This window comes from Parasteatoda tepidariorum, chromosome 1, assembly GCF_982258835.1.
Source record: "Parasteatoda tepidariorum strain Cologne lab strain chromosome 1, Ptep-v5.0, whole genome shotgun sequence".
Taxonomy (NCBI): Eukaryota; Metazoa; Arthropoda; class Arachnida; order Araneae; family Theridiidae; genus Parasteatoda; species Parasteatoda tepidariorum.
Window position 1 is genome coordinate 128,463,896 of NC_141755.1, and position 19,796 is coordinate 128,483,691.

The following is a 19,796-nucleotide window of genomic DNA, read 5'->3' on the forward strand; positions in this document are numbered from 1 at the left end:
TAGATGTGAATAGTTTGCTTTCTTTTTCATGTTTGAACCCCAATCTAACCAAAAGTTTACTTTTAAAAAACAGATTACATTTTTATTTTCTCCAACACTTTCGAAATATTGAATTTTTAAAAAAAAAATATTTATTGCTTAATTTATTATAATAAATCTTTGAATAAATAAAATCGTTTCGTGCTTTTAAATTTCAATAAATTTTTGAAAAAGCATTTTTCATTTTAGAGTAAATTGCAGGAAATTATTTCTTGTCTGAATACAAATGCAATATTTAATGAACTTTCAAAAAGATGTTTTATTTTTAATTAAATTCATCATTAATTTGATTTAAAGTACAATTTTTTCTATAATATCATTCGAAATCCAAATAAAAGTGTGTGTAAATTCAATGGTGTAAGCTCGAGTTGTGTTGTAAATATCATGTTTGTAAATATTCAGGAAACCTGGAAAGTAATGACACTTTGGCGCATTGAATATTCAATAGTCTTAAAAATCCCTTTTTTTACGATCCGGAATTGAAGGGTTGTTGATAACGAGGGTGAATACATTTTTGATTAAAAATATCATCTTGGTAACAAATATCAAGTGCATCGAAATGACATTACTTTCAGATCTCCCTAATATTTCATGAATTTAAAAGTTGTTCAATCCAGATGGGTGGAAACAACCAACGTAAGTATTACAGTACTGACATTCGTACTAAAATATGCATCGATTGATTGTCTGAAATCTAAAGTAGATGATTACATGATGTTTTTGTTAAGTTATTAAAATAGTTTTCAGAAGTTTAATTTAAAATGGGGGTACGCAAAGCGATAAACAAACCCTTAATGTGATGTAAATATAATCTAGACAATACTTATCATACTAGTGTCCAGATATCATACTAGTTATCATACTAGTGTCCATACGAGTTATCATACAGTTTCATCTAAAGGGAACGTTTTCTTTTCTGTTCATGGTAAAAAATGCTGTAAAAGGTGATCTAAAAAAATGGGCGTATAGTACTAAAAGTGAATTGCAGAAGTTAGAGAAATGCGAAATGTAGAGAAGATTTGTCGCTATATTTTCTGCAATTCAATTAAAGTCTAAACTTCGATTGCGAAAAAAAAAACTTAAAATAAGAGCTTAAATAAACTTAAATCAAAAAATACGAATAAAAGTAGGCTAGAATTAAAAAAATAAAACATAAATGAACTTAAATAAAGTACACGACAATTCTGCGAACTTAACAAGTAAAATAATCGAAGTAGTGGATAAAATTTATAATTAAAGGTCACGGAAAATACAATTCAATAACACTCTGCAACAAAATATCCATTTTACTTCATCAGTAATCTTCCCATGCATTTTGTATGCAGAATTTACTTTTGGAATAAAAATTAACTCGCTACTTGAATAAAAAGTTCTAAAAATATTTGGCAACTAAAATGGAAGGCATTACGTTATTTTGATTCTTTGGAATTGGATATTTTTGAATTTATAAATGACATTGTAAACAAATTTATAAAACATAATCCAACAAATCATATGTTTAAAAAAAAGCGATAGCAAGTTTTTGTGCCCAACCGCAATCTCAATTTCATTCATAATCCACAACATTCATAAATATATTGCTATTTATTATAAATACAATATTTTTAAAATATTACTCTTATGAATAGTGAATATGACTATTAAGGGATACTAGTTTTATTATTTTAAATATATTTTACCACATATAAATTAAAATCACAGATAACATAACTTAATGTTAATTTTCTTAAGAATAATTTTCTTTTAAAAAAATTTTTAAATTTAATTTTTTTAGAAAATAAAAAGTTGTTATGATCTTTAATTTATTGATATTTGACCGAAGTAATACAGAAAATTTTACTTTCCTTATTTCAATAAATTTTTCTGCTTATGTTACATATGTTCTTTGATTTTTTACTGCTAAGCTGTGCACTTTAAAAAGTAAAAAGAAAAAAATCCTATATTTATTTTATATGCTATTTCCAATTTTGAAAAAATTTTTTTTTTTTTTTAAAAAGCATTTTTGATGTTATTTTATTGCTATACAAAAGGTGTGCATAGTCATAGTACCTTTTCTTATGTCAAAGCATTTTTATGTCATAATCATTAGTTCTAATTCTTGTCAGCTTGTTTCGATGAAGAAGAAACGCAGAACAACGTTTTTTTACTAACAGATAGGGAGAGAAAGTTGTGAAGTCCTTTTAACACATTTTTCCAATTTTTCACGATATTATATAATATATAAGCCAAACTATATTATATAAGCCGAAAAAAATTATTGTTGTTTGTTACTTACCATTGTGTTTATTAGTCGCCATTTTTTACTAGTGTGGAATAACTGATTCCGTGGAGCAACATGGTGCTAAGAGATGAATTTAAAAAAAAAAAAAAAAAATTCGACATTAAATATTTTAAACCAATACTACCGAAAATTTTTGTATAACTACGAATTTTTTTTAAGCTTTATTATTGATATTACCCTATGAAATAAAATAAGAAAATTTACAATAAAAAATGCAGTTTTGCTTAACTAGTGTATATAGAAATTTATATTTTTAGTCAATTTTATAAAATGTTATATGAACAGCATTAACTTAAATATTTAAAAGACGAATTAAGAATAAATTATCCAAATAACTTGAAATTCAATACGAGCACTATGTAAAGAGTTTTAACGTACATTAAAAAGTTTTAAGTACGTTTTTAACAATATTCCATCTTTAGAACAACGGAGTTTAGCAAAAGCTTTTTTTTTACTTAATTTCAAAGAAAAATAGAAATGAAACGGGAATTAAATAAATAATATCCATTAAACAGCAGTTATTTTTCTAATCGAACATTATTGAAAAAATACTCATTAATTATTTTTTTAAATTTGAAAATATCATTTATATACTTAAAAGATAAATATGACTTTTTACTAGCATGTATATCAATGAAATTGTACTTTGAATTCGGAAATCAAGCAATTTAAAATGCACACGCATTTTTTAAAATAAAATACTTAGACAGTAGCCGCAAATGTATCTGGGAAATAAAAGAAATCACAGGAAACAGGAAGGAAAAAATATCCATCACAAGAATCTATTCAGCTCCATTTCATTGAACATTCCTTTGATGTTATATTTCAACTATATCATTGTGAAAAAGCTAAGGACAAGAAAGAATGTAACATAACCTGAAAGTAATTATCTTATCAGAACAAAAGAATTGCTTGATATTTCAGAGAAAAGTGTAAGATTGTATGAAGTTCAACAATGCCTTTCAGAAAAGTGAATCAGGAAACACAATTCATCCATCAAACTGTCTTGACCCTCCTTGACCACCAAGACCGATAATCACCCCTTTTAACCACAAGTTGAAGCAGAAGGGGAAAGCATACCTTTTGTCCGACCCTCGACACTTTTGGTAGCATCTATCTAAAATGTGTCTGCCACTTGAAGTAAGAAACTAAGAGAGAGGGGAAATATTTAAAAAGAGAAGGGGACAAAACTATTTTTTCAGTTTTCAAAGTAAAAAAAAGCATTAATTAGAAAGTTACAAGAGTTAAAAATGCATATTGAGTTATAATGTAACAATTTGTTGGATATTTTAAAACAGGAGGATTCACAACTTATGGCTGGCTGGCAAAAGTGGCCCAAGTGACCTTATTAACTTGACCCTTGATCTGCCTCAAATATTAATAAAAATATGAAAGAAAAAAATATCTTTAAAATATTTTTCAGCCATGCTCTAGAGAAACAGTTATGTATCTTTATCTAAAGTAACAGTTATGATTACTGATGTAGTTCAGTTTTTTTTTAAAATATCTGATCGTAACTATTTTGTTTTGCAAATTTTGTTAATGGCTATGGGTTCAGGAAGCTTTTTCAGTTTTCAGCCTCTAATTTAAAATAATAATCAAAAACCAAAATAAATAAATAAATAAATAAATAAATAAAAAAAGTAAGAAAGGATGAGTAATTAATATTACATTATAACTATCTTTAAATTAAGGAGAAGACATATATTTTGTATGTAAAAAATTCCTTTAATAATTTTATTTACCAACTTTTATTAGTCTTATGCTGTTGACAATCAAATAACTCTTCATACAATTGAAAACTGGATCTTATACCACATGATTTATTTGATCAATGAGAATGCATGAATCCAATCATACTTTTCATCTGATTTTTATGTATACAATAGTTATTTTATCCTAGGTGTCTACTCATAGCCCCACATTATTCAATATTTTCAATGAATTTTGTCATGTCATCAAATTTGATTTAAATACTTGCTATTAGTAAAAATCTTTACAATGTTTGTTTTGCTCAAACTCTTCCTAAGCAAGTAGTGTGTACTTCAACTGTTTTTTGACAAAATTCAAACCTTGAAAATGTCTAAAACCATTCCTTAAAATGCCCCAAACCATACAATTCTGATTTACAGGGATACAAATAACATTATTGCAACTGTATTTGTAATTTACGATATTTTTGTTTTCTTAAAGTAAGTTATTTTGCATTTTTTAAATATATTTTGAGGAAAAATTATAGCAAGTTCCCTTAATTGTGTACAGCAGTAGGATATGAAACATTTACAATGAACTTAATGTTGGTGAAACAGGGCGTTAAATTTTATAGCCAAATGTAGTGAAACCATTGGCCACATCCATGACAAATTTGTCCTAACTTTTTACTGTATTTTTTTGTTGAGATTTTGGTTTTAAATTTGTTTTAGAGAACAAATACTTACCATCAAAGTATTGTAAACTGGAGTTATGTATTAACCCATTTTTGTCCAAATGGGCGCAAACGCACCATTTCAATAAATATTTTTTATTAACACTGTGACATATATTTTTCACTAATTTTATTTTTCTGCCATTGTCAAGGGCTCTTAAGACACCCAAAATTTAATAATAATTCAGTTGGAGTACACACTTTCTGTTGAGAAATTTTTTAACTATTAAGTTTTTTTAAACTTAAAATCGCTATTGACGAATAAAATTTTTTGAAAATTTATAATTATTCCTTTTAAGATTTGTCATTATGTTTTATGATGGATTAAAGTTGAAAGTCAGTTAATAAAAAAAATATAAAATAAATTTCATAAAAGGAAACAAGCGTTCACCGAAATGATTTGTTCATTGATTTGGTGAATGGTGCTCATACGCACCATTTTATTTCTTGAATAAAATATAATTTTTATACACGAAATTTTGTTTCTTAATGAATGTAATTTAAGCATATTTGAATGAAAATAATTCATTTTATAAAATTTATATACTTGGCTTAAAATGAGTTAAACTATTTTATGTAAAATCATCAGTATCAAAGTGCGTCTGTAATTAGAGAGATAAAATGTTCTAAACTGGAATAGAAACTTTGATACAACTAAGTTTTTTTTTTTTTGAATTATTACAGGCGGGGATGGTCCTAAGAGAATAGTTTTAGAAGAAGTTCGAGAACGTTGCCAACTGCAAGAAAGAGTGACTCTTCTTGGAGCCGTAAAGCAAACGCAAGTCCGAGATGAAAATAGGTTCTTCCGTTTATCTCACAAAGGCTTTTATTATAGTTATTTATTTAATGTTATAGTTTTTTAATTATGGTTTATAGTTTATGATTTAATTTTTGTTTAAAATAAGTTATATGCTCATTTCAGTCAAAATATAAAATTATTTTATTCTACATATAATGTTCAAATTATGACAAATGTAACTTGATTCTGATTGGTGGTTTGGTTTCTAGAGTAGTTTATGTGCATTAAGGTAGTCACATTTGTTAGCAAAACTTTAAATGCATTTTGCAAATGTATGTTTTTCTTTCTTTTGCAAGATTAAATTCGATGCGATAGATGCAAAATTCAATTTTTGTTAAACTTTTTTGTTATTTTGCCTGGTATGGTACACATTCTAACCAGGGCTCAAAAAACCACCCGTCCTCGGCGGTCAAAAATTCCCTGCGGGCAACAAATTTCTCGGATCCGACGTCCGACGGCCATTTTCCCGCTAATGTTTGTGATACATTTTCAATTTTTGTTTTCTTACAAGAGTCGAGCGCCTCACTTCTAAAATGACCCTCTAATCTAGAAATCCCGTTAATTCTTTTATTACTGAATAATGTAATCCTAGTAACTACTAATTCATTGTGCAATTATGTAAATGTTTCTAATAAATAAGAGAAAATTATATTTTTATTTATTTAGAAGCTACGGGTTAGTTTCAAAGGAGGACATGTACATTGTTGAACAAGCTGTCCTAGGGGATGGGTAAAATTTCTGAGTTTTTTCAAGCCCTGATTCTAACTTAGGTTTACTTTTTTAATTGTTGATTTAATTATTTCTATAAGAAATTTTTTTGATTAAAAAGTCTCTAAAATTTCAATTTTGAAAGTAAAAGTTTAATTTTTTGATTGAAAATTTTGTTGAAAATTTTTTAAAAAATAAAGGGTTTAAAAAAATTACATTACATTGCAGAAAAATTACATATTCAAGAGAATGAACTATAATGTATTTTTTGCACCCGCTCTATGATTTTTTTTTGTTGCCATATTTGACACTTCATAGTACGTAAGCCGAAATACTGATTTTCTGTGCATTAAAACTCTATAACATACATCTGACATTTTTTGATAAAAATTGTAATTTTCTTTATGCTGTTATGCGAAAACTGTAACTCTAATTTTGTTTATGCTGTTACGTAAAATCTGTTAGATTACTTTCTATTTTGCCATATATTGGTTTCTAAAAATGGCTCCTATCTTTTCAAAATTTTGAATCTTTATATACTAATCTCAGATAGCATTATCAATTTTGAGTTATGTTTTTTATGACTGCAAAATGAATTAAAAAAAATAGTAATCTCTGTTTAGGTTCTTGTGAAGGGTGGTATCTACCTGAATGCATCACTTACAGAAGCATTTTGTATTGCAATTTTAGAAGCAGCTTGTTGTGGGTATTTAATATTTTACTGCTAATATAATTTTTTTTTATATATTATACCCTTTGTAGAGTTAAACATTTTAGTAATGTTATGTTAAAATATTTTTGAGATTTATTTATACAAAGAAATTCCTTTAGCTTATTACGTTGATTTATAAGATCAGTTTCTTTATGAAATGGTGGTGGGGATTTTCAAAATTTAACCTGCAGCAAAGAATTAGCCATAAATGTGATTTTCTGTGCATACAGAATTTCTAAATTCTTTGTTTATAACTGCAAATAAATTTGTTGAGAAACAATCAAATAAACAAATACAGAACACACAAGAGAAAAATAGCTCCTGTGTATTAAACTTTCTTCTTGACCTCACTCTAACCTTAACTGTTATCCACATTTATGTAAACAAAGCACTTCATTATAGTTTGTATATGATAAGAATTCCCCCTGCCACGAAGTCTGAGGCCGTCTGCTGCTATGGAAACAAGAATATTGCATTTCACGGAGGGTAGATTCTCTTTTCTCTGGGGCTAACACAATTGACGGAAGAAAAAGATTCCCTTTCTCTCTTGCCAACTCGAGCAAAAACTTTTCTTAAACAGTGACCCTAATTGAAATAATTGTACCTCATTTCCATAGCCACCGGCACGGGTCCAGACGAATGGCTAGGGGAGTTCTTACTTTAGACAAACTATAGTATCTTTTTTTTTGTAGTTATCATCAGATAACTGAACAAAACATCTGTATAATTATTTCTCTTACATTGCACCAAATATATGGGTATTTCTCTACCTAAATTGGCAACATTGTAGTCATTTATAGTAGTTCATTTTGTTAGGTTGTAATGATTTAAGTAGTGTTAAATATAATTAGTTTTACGTTAAGCATTTGTTTAAATTAATTTTGTTATGTAGTCTTAAGTTATAGTTTAGGTTAGTTATATGCTTAGTATTTATTCAGAATAATTTCGTATTTGTATAGAAATAAAAACTTAGTTATGAAGTAATTATTTAGATTTATTTTTTATCCTTTTTGAAATAGCAGCAGAAATTTTAAACATATGGTGCTATTGGACAGCATACTGTCATATCAAGTATTGGTGATGAAGCTTGCTTTTCAAGCAATAGCATGTATATATGTTATACCAGAAAGTTATGGTTCGCTTGGTTCGTAAAGCAGTAGTAAAGCACATAAAAGAGATTTCAGGATGAGTTTTCTTTCGTATCTCACGACAGAGATGGAAATAATTTTAATACTTTTGCTGCCTATTGTATGGAAATGTCATGAACTTATACTTATGGGTGTTTGTGTTATTTTATGGCTGCCAGACAGATTCTAAATTATTATTAAAATTAAACGCATATCCTAAAATTCAACTGGGTTGCCACTACACTTAGAAAAAGGAAAACCTGGAAAATACAGGAATTTAAAAATCACCAAAATATACAGGGAAAATGGAAGGAATTTTTGAGTTTTTCTTCACAAACTGGAAAAATACAGGGAATTTGTTTTTTATTTTTGTCTTTTAAAAAAATGGTGACCATTCAAAGTGCAATCTCTGGAATCTTTAGTGAAGATATTTCAGCTATTTTAACTATTTCATTCACTATAGCATTATTTAAGTTCAGCTGTTTCTTTTTTACTTTAAGTTTTTCTAGCAATTAAAACTAGTATAGTTAGCCCAATATAGCTCACACAAGAAAACATTAATTGTGTTTGCTTTTTAATATATTGTGTATGACACATACAGGGAAAACAAGGGGAATTTTTTTCTTCCAAAATCGAATGGCAACCCTGTTCAATAACTTAGACAATATCGCGAATATCTCTTGAAAATAATTAAAACTGAAACCACCCCTATAATATTTAAAAACTGATGAAGTTGGTGGGATGTATTAGTCTTATAAAGGGTTAAACTATATATTTTAATTGATCAATTTATGTTTCAAATTGTTTAGCGATTGTTATATTATATCATTTCATACCTATAATTTACCTTATTTAGACTCAAGTTGTGAGCATTAGTGTTGGTGGTGTGCCTGAAGTTTTGCCCCCCGAACTTGTTTCGTTAACTGAACCAACTGTCATTGGTAAATATAAGTTTGACTGTCTAAATTTGAATTTTTTTTAAAAAATGATCAAGCATATTAAATTAATTTTGTGGTATATATTTTAAGAATATTGTTTTCATATGCTTAATTTATTTTTCAACTTCTTAACTGCCTCAAACTATAATCAGGTTTTATACCTTAGGGTGCATAGCATTTTTAAAAAGTGCTTAAAGGTGCTAATTTTTTATTTATGTTTTTAAAAGCCCTTAAAGGTAATTTTTTATTCGGGGTATGTTAAAAGATCTTAATTTTCTATCTTTTAAAAATAGATTTTTTTCTTTGCCGTGTCGATTGGCGTTCTAAATTACAAAAAATTCATGATTTTCGCAATTTTCTCTGCAATATTTATCAGAATCCAGTTATTTTATCATGATTATGTAAAGTTTTTACAAATGTTTTTGAATTTTATTGATTTTATGTTTATAAATTAAGAACTCTGAATGATAGAAAAAAGTAATTTTTATTACTGCACAGTGATTAAAATATTTCCGGAAAGTGATTAATAATAGTTTTGAGTGCTTAAAAAGTACTATAAAGGTGCTTATTATTGAAAAATCTGGCTATGTACCTACACAGACACAATAAAAGAAATTTTAAAAAATCACATTTATGAAATTATGTAAAAGTTTAAATCTATTTTTAAAAAAATCTATTTTTTATTAAAAAATTGATTTAACACCACTTATTGCTAAATATCAATGTAAATTTTTTAAAAAGACATATGCGTTAATTAACTACAAGAGTTTCGTACAGTGATTTACCAGTATTCCTAACATTTATATTTGATTTGACAATAATTGTAACTGCAGCAAAAAAGAAGCGGAAAAAGTGTACGAGGAGTTCCTTATATTTCTTTGTTGCTATCTATTTAAAAAATTTTGTGTGATACGTTTATCTAGTTTATTCTTCGTATAATTTTGTTAACAAAGTTTATTTTCAACTTCAATTATTACAAAGTGCAGAAAAAAACTTGGACAAAGTTATTATATCATAGAATAGAAATAACTCATTTCTTTCTAATTTGTGTGTTCATTTCTTTTTACTTTAATTATAAACTATTTTATAATAATATCTATTAGTTAACAGATTGTTGTTTTGGCTTTTTTACAATCTGAAGCCAAAAATGTGCTATTTTAGAGTCGTTTAAGTGAAGAAAATGTGAAATGGGAAATCGTTTGTTTGCTCTATACACAAAAGTTTGGACTCTTTAAAGCAATTGCTTTGGCAGGGATAGGAGATAGACTTACAATCCATTGTTGAAAATTTCAATAAGCGTTTGCGCCTCTGTATCGTTGCAAAAGGTTGCCGCTCTGAAACCAATTAAATTAATTTATTAGTAAAAGTTTACTCTTGTTATTATTATTTGTTATATTTTGTTAATTTATTTATTTTTCATTAAGTTATATTGAAAGTTATTTTAGCAAATTTTTTTCTTGCGCCTTGTAGTAAAAGTGCTGTTTAACATAATTTATATGTATCGATTTGACTAAACTAAAACATTAATAATATTAATTTTACAATTCTGCAATGATAAATCAATTACAACAGGAATTTATATTCCTGTTACTGGAATTTATAATTTTATTCCTGTTATAATAAATTTATACTTGCACTGTAAATTTGATTAAAGTCAGATGTGTTTGTTGGTTCCCTGAAATGTTATTAAAAATGTTGAATGCAAATAAATAAAAGATGAAAAAAATAATATGTACACAAAAAATATTTTATGACTGTTTTGCCAAAAAATTTATGATAAATATTTGTCGCTACTGGATCATAATCAAGAGTCTGTGACTTGTCTATATTAAATAATTAAACTAGCATTCATTATCCATATTTTTATTTAAAAAGAAATATACATTATTTGAATGTCATGTTCCTTTGAACAGGTTTGATAAAAGGTTTGGAGTAAGCTATGGATGCTAGGATGAACAATAAAGTAGTCCCTAAAGATGTTGCCTATAAAAAACTATCAAAAATGTATAAGTGGGATGATGTTGCTTTGAGGGTCGAAAAGGTTTACCATCAAGTTACCAATGAGCCGGTTAATACCCTCTCTTGTCGATTGAAAAAGTAAGACTCAAAATATTATGTTTTTTAATCAAAACTAACTTTTTACTTTTTGTGAAGCATCGAGAATGAATTCCTAAACATTTTATTTTATATCACATTTACTTTATTCTTATTTTTTAAAAATTGGCCCTGTTTGATTAAAGAAAAAAAATATTCTTTAATAAATAAAAAAGTGAATTTGGAGATATTATTTAAATTAATTTAAGTAGAATTATTGAATGAATATTATGCTTTTTAAATTCACATTTATAAAATCTTTATTTATTTAATTTATTTAATCTTTATTAGATTATTTTAAAAAACGTAATTTATGCATGCACATTGTGAAAGCTTACATTTATGTAATTAAAAATCAGAAAGGTCAAAAGTGATCAACTTTTTAAAATCCTTTTTACATCTGTAGGACATAAAAAAATACATTTTTTATGCCTTATTCATGTAGAAAGGTTTAAAGAAATAAATAAAAGACTGGATTTAATGATTTAAATAATATTTTTTGAAGTTGAATTATTGAAAGGATAATCAGGTTTTGAATGGTTTAAAGTTATGTCTTTTTTAGATTATTTAAACAAAAGACATAGTGTTTGTTTAAGCTTAAGTGTATGTAAATAATACTCACTTGTATCGGAAAGGACAACATTGATTATTGTTTTTATGTATTTTCTACATCAACCCTATTAATAATTTTATAAATTGTGCATAGAAAAAAAAAACACACATTAAACACATAACACAAGAAAATATTTTACTAAGTTAATAACATTCTAAATCGACAGATCTTAATTAGTGATATAAAATAAGGAAAAATCTTATTCATAGCATTTAAAATTTACAAACATTAATTATTAACATCAAAGAAGAAAATATCTTGTTGGTCTTAAAATTAATAAATAATTATTTGTAGCTTGAAATGAGATATCTTACTAAATTCATAGCATTTAATATTTCGAATTTTTAAAGTATGAAATATTCTCATATATACCCAAAGAAAAAAAAAAACTCACCTTTTATATATTAAGTAAAGAATTCAAAATTTTAAATCAATCAAAAACAATAATACTTCCAATAAAAAAACGCGCTTAGCAGCAGTGAATCCAAAAAAAAAACAAAATTGAAACAAAACAATGAAATAAATTGGATAAATATGACAACCAAAGCTGACGTCTTCAGGGGGTACCAGCTGCGGAAGTCGTAAAAGCAAAACCTTTTCTATCGAGAGAGCAGGACAAAAGTCTAAAATTGCCCTCTCTGTACCCTATTTTATACTATCCTTTTTTACTAACTTCATTTTATACTAACCTTTCATCTTTTATGCTAATTAATACTGACTCTAAATACAAAAGAAGAAAAGCATATAATCTATTTAAAAAAAAAAGGAAAGATAAAAGCTTAATGTAATCAGCATGTCATGATACAAGAAATCGGCTTTTACGGCTAGTCTCCCAGTTGCTGTCAACATGCTAATATTAAAAATAAAATAAATTGTATGTTTATAATTTGTTCAAAATTGTTAGCCATCCGCTATAGTAAAAAAAATTTTGTTGTTGAGGGAAATACATTTTTATGCTGTTTAAATAAATAAAATTATATGTTTAATAAATTAAACGGCATAAAGGAATATGTTTTAATTTACGTCTGTCAGATATTTACGTTAATAAAGCAAATATATGCGGCCACCATATCTTCCTTCGTACAAAAGCTATTGAGAAGCGTTTCTTTGCTATTTTAAATCTTTTGATTTATTCCTACATTTCAAATGGATGTGCCTTTAGGTGTCTACATACCTACCATTATTTAACTTCTTTCTAACTAACTATTGTACTCAACATGAATTATGTCAGAAACTGTAGCACACTATTATACTTTTTTTATTTCTATTTTAACTCTATTTTTTTAAATCTCTATTTTAGTCTTTTTTATTTCTATTTATGTGTAGTTGCTCATATCATGTTACGCTAAAAAAGACACTTTAGAAGTGTATGAATAAATCTTTTAATTTGTTCATACACTTCAAATGGATGTGCCTTTAGGTGTCTACATACCTATCATGGCCACTTATTTAACTTCTTTCCAGTATTTGGTAGACTTTTCCTCAAACATAATGAGTTTGTGACCAATACCAAGTAGTTTTTTCCATTTAATAGCCACTTTGCCAACTTTTTTTATTGGATTAAGTTGAATTTTTAATAAAATCTGTATTCGAAACAATCTAGGGCTATAAAAAGTTAATTAAGCAATAAAAATACAGTCGGACCTCGATAATTTGACACTCGCTTAATTCGTCACTCCGGTTATTTCGACGCTTTTTTTCAAGTCCCGATTGATTTGCATTGGATTTAGTGTTAACAAACTCCGTTTAATACGTCATGGAGAAATTATGAACTCCGGATAAAATGACACTTTAAAGAATGTTTTCACTGGGAAATTGCTTTTCTCCAGTCAACTTTTGAGGAAATTTCCACTTGGCTAATTTTGCCATTCGCACTAGGCAACTGGTTCTTGGAATTCGGACACTGGAAGCGTTTTCCCCTGCCCTTTTGTCTCACCCCTCCTTCCACGACCTCTTGCTGAAAGAGTTGCTGCTTCTTATCTCTGACCTTACGAGGGGGTAATGGAATTCGGACACAAGAAGCGTTTTTCCCCTGCCCTTTTGTCTCACCCCTCCTTCCATCACGTCTTGCAGAAAGGGTTGCAATAATGCTCCTTATCTCTGACCTTACGAGGGGGTAACGGCGGGGGCGGGAAAACAGGTGGCAGAAAACGAGCATGTTGGAGTGCGCGCCTTTTCTTCTCTCTCCTGTAAAACTTAGTAGGGCGTAGCAGTGCGGTGGTGTATCGAGTCTCGCTAGTCTTTAGTTCAGTGCCATGGCGAGTAAACTTGGATACAAATCTTGGACGTTGGATGAAAAGCTCCAAATGATAAGAGAATTTGAGCAATCTGGAATGTCTAAGGCTGCTTTTGCAAAACGGAAAGGAGTCCCTCGCACAACGTTCATTGCCATTTTGTCCTTAAAAGATAAAATTGAAAGTTCTTTACGTGTTCAGGATGGCGAGAAGAGAAAGAGAATGCGTGTTTCGACCTTCGAAGACGTTGAAAATGCTCTTGTTAAATGGTTTAGAATGGCCCGAGCCCAAAACATTCCAATTTCAGGACTTATCCTGAAAGAGAAAGCTTTGCAATTTGCAAATGAACTGGGTGTTTCGGAGTTCTCGGCGAGCAACGGCTGGTTTGAACGGTTCAAAGAGAGACATGGACTTTCCTTCAAAAAGATGTGCGGAGAAGCAGCGGCCGTTGATATGCGTCCAGTTGAAGAATGGAAAAATGGTCTCTTAAAAGATGTTCTCCAGCGCTATAACCCTTGTGATGTATTCAACCTTGATGAGACAGGTCTCTTTTTTCGACTTGTGCCTGACAAGACTTTGACTTTTCAATCAGAGGATTGCGCAGGTGGGAAGAAAAGCAAACAACGAGTTACCGTTCTGTTAGGAGCAAACATGGATGGTTCCGAATAACTTAAGCCTCTGGTCATAGGCAAAAGTGCAAAACCAAGGTGCTTCAAAAATGTGAAGACTTTGAGTGTATCATATGAAGCAAACTCAAAGTCTTGGATGACCTCCAATGTTTGGGAAAAAACTCTGAAAGAGTTTGACAAAAAATTCCATGCAAAAAATCGTAAAGTGGCGTTTGTTGTGGACAATTGTACAGCGCATACTGAGGTAAGAAACCTTCAATCAGTGGAGTTAGTTTACATGCCGCCCAATGCCACTTCAGTTTTACAGCCCCTTGATCAAGGAATCATTTCCAGCTTCAAGAGACACTATCGGAAACATCTTGTAAGAGACTGGATTAAAGCCATTGATGAAGGCAGAGAATGGAAACTAAATCTCTTAGATGGCATTAAATACATCCACAGGAGTTGGGCTGATGTGACCGATAAAACCATCAAAAACTGCTTCAGGCATGCTGGATTTGTTTAAAGTCCAAGCTCGTCAGAAGATGTTAATGATGATGAAGATGATAACGTCCCTTTATCTGAATTGCTCAGGCAATTGAAAGAACGCAACAAAGATGTGATGGATGAAGAAACATACCTTGGAATTGACCAAAATCTCGTGACATCTCCAGAACTGACCGTTTCGGAAATCGCGAACGAAATCCGCGAAAGACATGTTCCAGCATCTGAAGAGAGTGAAAGCGAGGATGAGGTGGAAGTTCCTCCTTCCAAAAATGAAGCTCTTCAGTGCATTGAAGTTCTAAGAAAATATTTTTCTTCAAGGAAGATTTGAACTCTGTGTACAAGCACTGAGGAAGATTTGAACTCTGTGTACAAGCTCGAAAAAAGAATTATGCTAAGTAATCCCCATACCAAACAAACCCGTATTGATGGTTTTTTCATTCCTAAATAAATAAAAGTAAGTTACGTAAACCATACTGTTTGTCTTTCTACTGATGCTATGTTTTAATTGAATTGTTTTAATGCAAATTCTTCAACGTTTTCTATTATTTTTATTTTAAGAAATTGAAATTTTACTGCTGTATGTAATAATTGTTAATTTATGGGTATTTTTCCAATTTTTTGAAAAACAATGCAACTCCGGTTTATTCGTCACTCCGCTTAATTCGTCAGTTTTTCAGAGGTCCCGAGAGTGTCGAATTAACGAGGTTTGACTGTATTATAAATATGTGACAATATTTAGTTGAACATACTAACTTTAAAGAACCTTCTTTCTGCATTGATGTACTTTTATCACAATTTTCAAAAGAAAAAAGACTGGAAAAAGTGACCGGTTGTTTATTTAATTGAAGTAGCCACTTTTTTTGTTGACTCGCCATGTGATGAGGGGTTATTTTCATGTCTAAACTAATGAGTCATGTCTTTCCTTTGACAGATTTTGGCTTCAAGGATATGTAGCTGGAGCTTTCTTTATGCTTCTACAAGCCATAGAACATTTAGTATATCTCTTCCTCTCATGGTATATACCAGAAGATGTAAGTAAACAACTCTTGGGTCCTCCACATATAAAATTTTCAAAAATGCTTTTAATTTTCAAACTTTCTTTTTCATATAACATATTAAATTTTGAAAGATTTAATATGTTACATTTTTGACCCACTTGAAAATTAATCTTTATTAAATAATATGGCTAAAATTGTCAAACCTCTTTTCCAAGGTTAAGCCAGGTCCAGCAATTCTCTTTCTTAGGTCTTATATCACGGTTCCCATGGGTCAGGGAAAACCTGGAATTGTCAGAAAATTTTATTTTGACTCTAAAAAGCAGTGAATAGTCAAGGAAAGTTTAATTTTTTTCTTACAAAAACCTGTAAAGTTCCTAAATTAAACCTATATAAACCAGATGTTTTTATTGTAGGTAATTAAGGCACTGGGGGTGCATTGTTCTTGTTTTCCAATGGTGCCATCTATGGCAAATAATTCGACTTTTGCCGCACCCATAGGACGCACCTGTTTATAGGGCGGATCCATTCCTACATTCACAGATCATAATTTCGTACAGTCTCCAATCCAGTACCCCCAGATGTATAATTTTTGTTGTGGGAACATGGAGATTTTGTGACCCTACAATTGTAAGCATTAGCAATCAGTTATTGACTCTGCTGCATTTAGCAAGATATTCTCAATTTCAGGCTTCCTTTTTCACCCTCTGATATCAAACCGAAAATCTCTTGATCTTTTTATAATGGCTAAAATAATCAAGAAAAGAGTTCTTTGTCAGAAACTGGTTATTTTATCATGATCATGTAAAGTATTTTGCATTTTGTTAATGTATATAATACTTAAAAATATTTCTTGAATGCTTAAAAAGTGCTTAATTTTTCTTGAAAGATTTGGCTACGCATCCTGATGAATAATTATTCAATAGTTAGCAATAATTAAGCAGTATATTTAAGGCCACCTTTTTAAACCAAGAAATTTCGACTTAGTTTGTGAAAATCCTATCATTTGAACAAAAGCTATTTTGAGCAATGTTTTTATGTTGTGCTTTGTACTTATCTGTCATAGCTTTTTATTTTTCCAGGACTACTTTAATTCTTGAAAATGTGAATTACATACCCAATTAGTATGATTCGAAATTTCAGTTCTGACCTTCTTATTGTTTTTAATGGTTCCAACAGACAAACAAAAAATACAAATGTTGTGAACTAATATTTAGCCAGAGAAAAAATGTTTTTGGAATCATTATAAATTACTACTGAGGATGTACATAGCATTAAAACATGTTTAATTGCCGGTTGAAGGTGTTTTGAATAATAGTCTGTTTTCTTTAGCAATCAAGCAAGCTTTTATGTTTTAGTTTTGTACACCCTCTTTCATCAATAATTATTTCTAAAACGTTTTTTATTCCCTTCTTGTGTAAATATTAATTTGCGACCACTTATGTATGTGTGTACTTTTTTCTCTTCATTTTGATCAAGGATTCTAAAAATATACATAGAGGGCAGTCATAACAGAACACCCTGTAGTTTCTGCTTGAAATTTACCTATTTTGAAGGAAATTTTTCATCATTTGTTATATTTAATTTATCAAATTGAAAAAAATTTATGTTAACTAACTTTTAAGAGTACTTAAGAGAAATAATTCAATTTCTAATGTAACAAAGGCACATGACTATCTGGTTGTTTGTAAAACTTGTCGTGGTAGGCGGGAAAAAAAAAGAGGAATGCCCAAGCTCTTATATTTTGACTCTTTACATTTATATGGTTTATTAATAGATATTGAGGTTTTTGCACAAATCATTAATCTTAAAAAATGTTTCTAATTGCATGGGGGAGATAGTAGAAAGGTCATTTTTGTCCTATCTGGCTATTTTGTTACCTGGCTAACCCTTCCGCCACATTAAACCAGATAGTCAAGAGCTTCCCCCCTATTGTATAATATTTTTTTTATTTAATATTACCCAGTCGCGAAATTATTAGATGCAATATTAATACTAATTTTTATGTATTCATCATTGGATTCATTTAATTTTGAAAGAAAAATTTGTTACTTAGTGGTGGTCAATTTGAATCAATTGCTGTTTTATTTTAAATATTAAGTCATTCGGAAATCTGCACTTTAGACGATCAAAAAGTTTTTAATAAAACCATATTTAATAACAGAAAATTAAAAAAATTTTACAAAATTTTTCTTCATCGATCTTTCTTTCAATGAATTTCTAAATTAAGATTTATAGGTATATGATAAATATATCAAGTTACTGTTATTCAGTTGTATCAGTATGTAAGGGATAATATATTGTATGTTAGTTGTTTGAATTGGCTAACCCCTGAATCTGTTTAGTACTCACCATCTGGTGGGGATAAAAATCGGTGGTGAATTTTTTATTCTGAACACAGCTCAGGGTGCATGTTTAAGAAGATGGACATAGCATTTAATTCCGTTTTAAAAATTTACCATTATTAAATAATTTTCTCCAAGTAGATATTCTTTTCGAGGGGCCGTTCTAAAGTATAAGTATTTATTAGTATTGGTTCTGTTTTAATAATCACGAAATATATCCTTATATTTTACATTACATGGAAAGGAAAACCACGAAAACATTCCACCGTAAGCGTCTCTATAACCAATGATCTGTCTTCCACTGGGTATTTTTAGCTGAGCCCATTTTCTTAAATATGCATTTAGACCTACTTCCATTATGTTTAAACATACTTTTTGAGCTGTGTCCAGATTAAAAAGCTCACTGGCAAACTGTTTTTTTATATTTTATTTGTAATGTTATGCCATAACTGATTTTGTTTTTAAATTTTTCAGACAATTGATACAGCTTATCAGTTAATCTGATCTGATGTTGCTGTATAAACACTTGTGTGTCTACAGGCTCATCAGCAAAACAACATTTTATAGATATGAATTTTTGTAATATATTTTATGTTAAAACTTATTGATACTGTTAAACTATTTCATTGAATGTATTTGTAAAAAAAAAGGAATAAAAATTAAAGGTTTAAACTGCTTGTCTTTTTTTTAAAAAAAACTTTTAATAATTTTGATTCCTTGTTAAGTATAATATAAGCATGCCCATTTGAGATATTACTCTTATATTTTGTCAATTTTTTTTTTACTTTTGCACCTTGAGATTTATTTGCAACTGATTTCTAAGATAATAGGCAATTTATTTTCAGAAAATTTCTGGAGATTTAAATTTGTCAAAATACCCTAAAATCTGTAAATATTTTGTGTGGGCCTATTAGAAATTTTAATTATCATTGCATCCAGTTATTCTCGATCGCAACGCTCGAAAAAGCCATCTGGGAGGGGACAGGTTCATTTCTTAATCCTCCCCGCTTTCCTCTTGACAGTTGTATAGGAATGAACTACAATATTTTCCCCTTTCTTAATATTTTTTGTATAACTGTCAAAACTATCTCTTCCAGGCCTCTTTCTTTTAGAACTATGTCTAGTGTAGTTTTTTAACTTAAAAGTTTTTAATTTATTTGAAAATCAAGATAGAAATTAACTTATATTTTCCAGTCTCCACTCTCTAATGCAGAGAGCATGTGAAGTGTGGCCATAGGTAGAGATCCAGCAAATAAGATTTTATACCTTTATTATTCACACCTGCTTAATGGGTTGGCCCCTCCTTCGCAGCTTATTTTTACATCAGCTTACTAATACTAACTTTAACAAATTACTAACCACTAATTAATT

General features: G+C 29.1%; 1 pseudogene across 1 annotated transcript in view; it reads left to right on the plus strand.

Annotated features, from left to right (window-relative positions):
• LOC147816923 (phosphatidylinositol N-acetylglucosaminyltransferase subunit A-like) overlaps positions 1 to 19,097 on the plus strand; it is a 31,826-nt pseudogene extending 12,729 nt beyond the window's left edge. The window contains exons 7-12 of the transcript XR_015429505.1: positions 5,430 to 5,579; positions 6,876 to 6,958; positions 8,948 to 9,032; positions 10,943 to 11,126; positions 16,017 to 16,116; positions 18,900 to 19,097. The product of XR_015429505.1 is annotated as a phosphatidylinositol N-acetylglucosaminyltransferase subunit A-like (transcript). The remainder of the gene's footprint in view (positions 1 to 5,429; positions 5,580 to 6,875; positions 6,959 to 8,947; positions 9,033 to 10,942; positions 11,127 to 16,016; positions 16,117 to 18,899) is intronic.
• Positions 19,098 to 19,796: the final 699 nt, after the last annotated feature.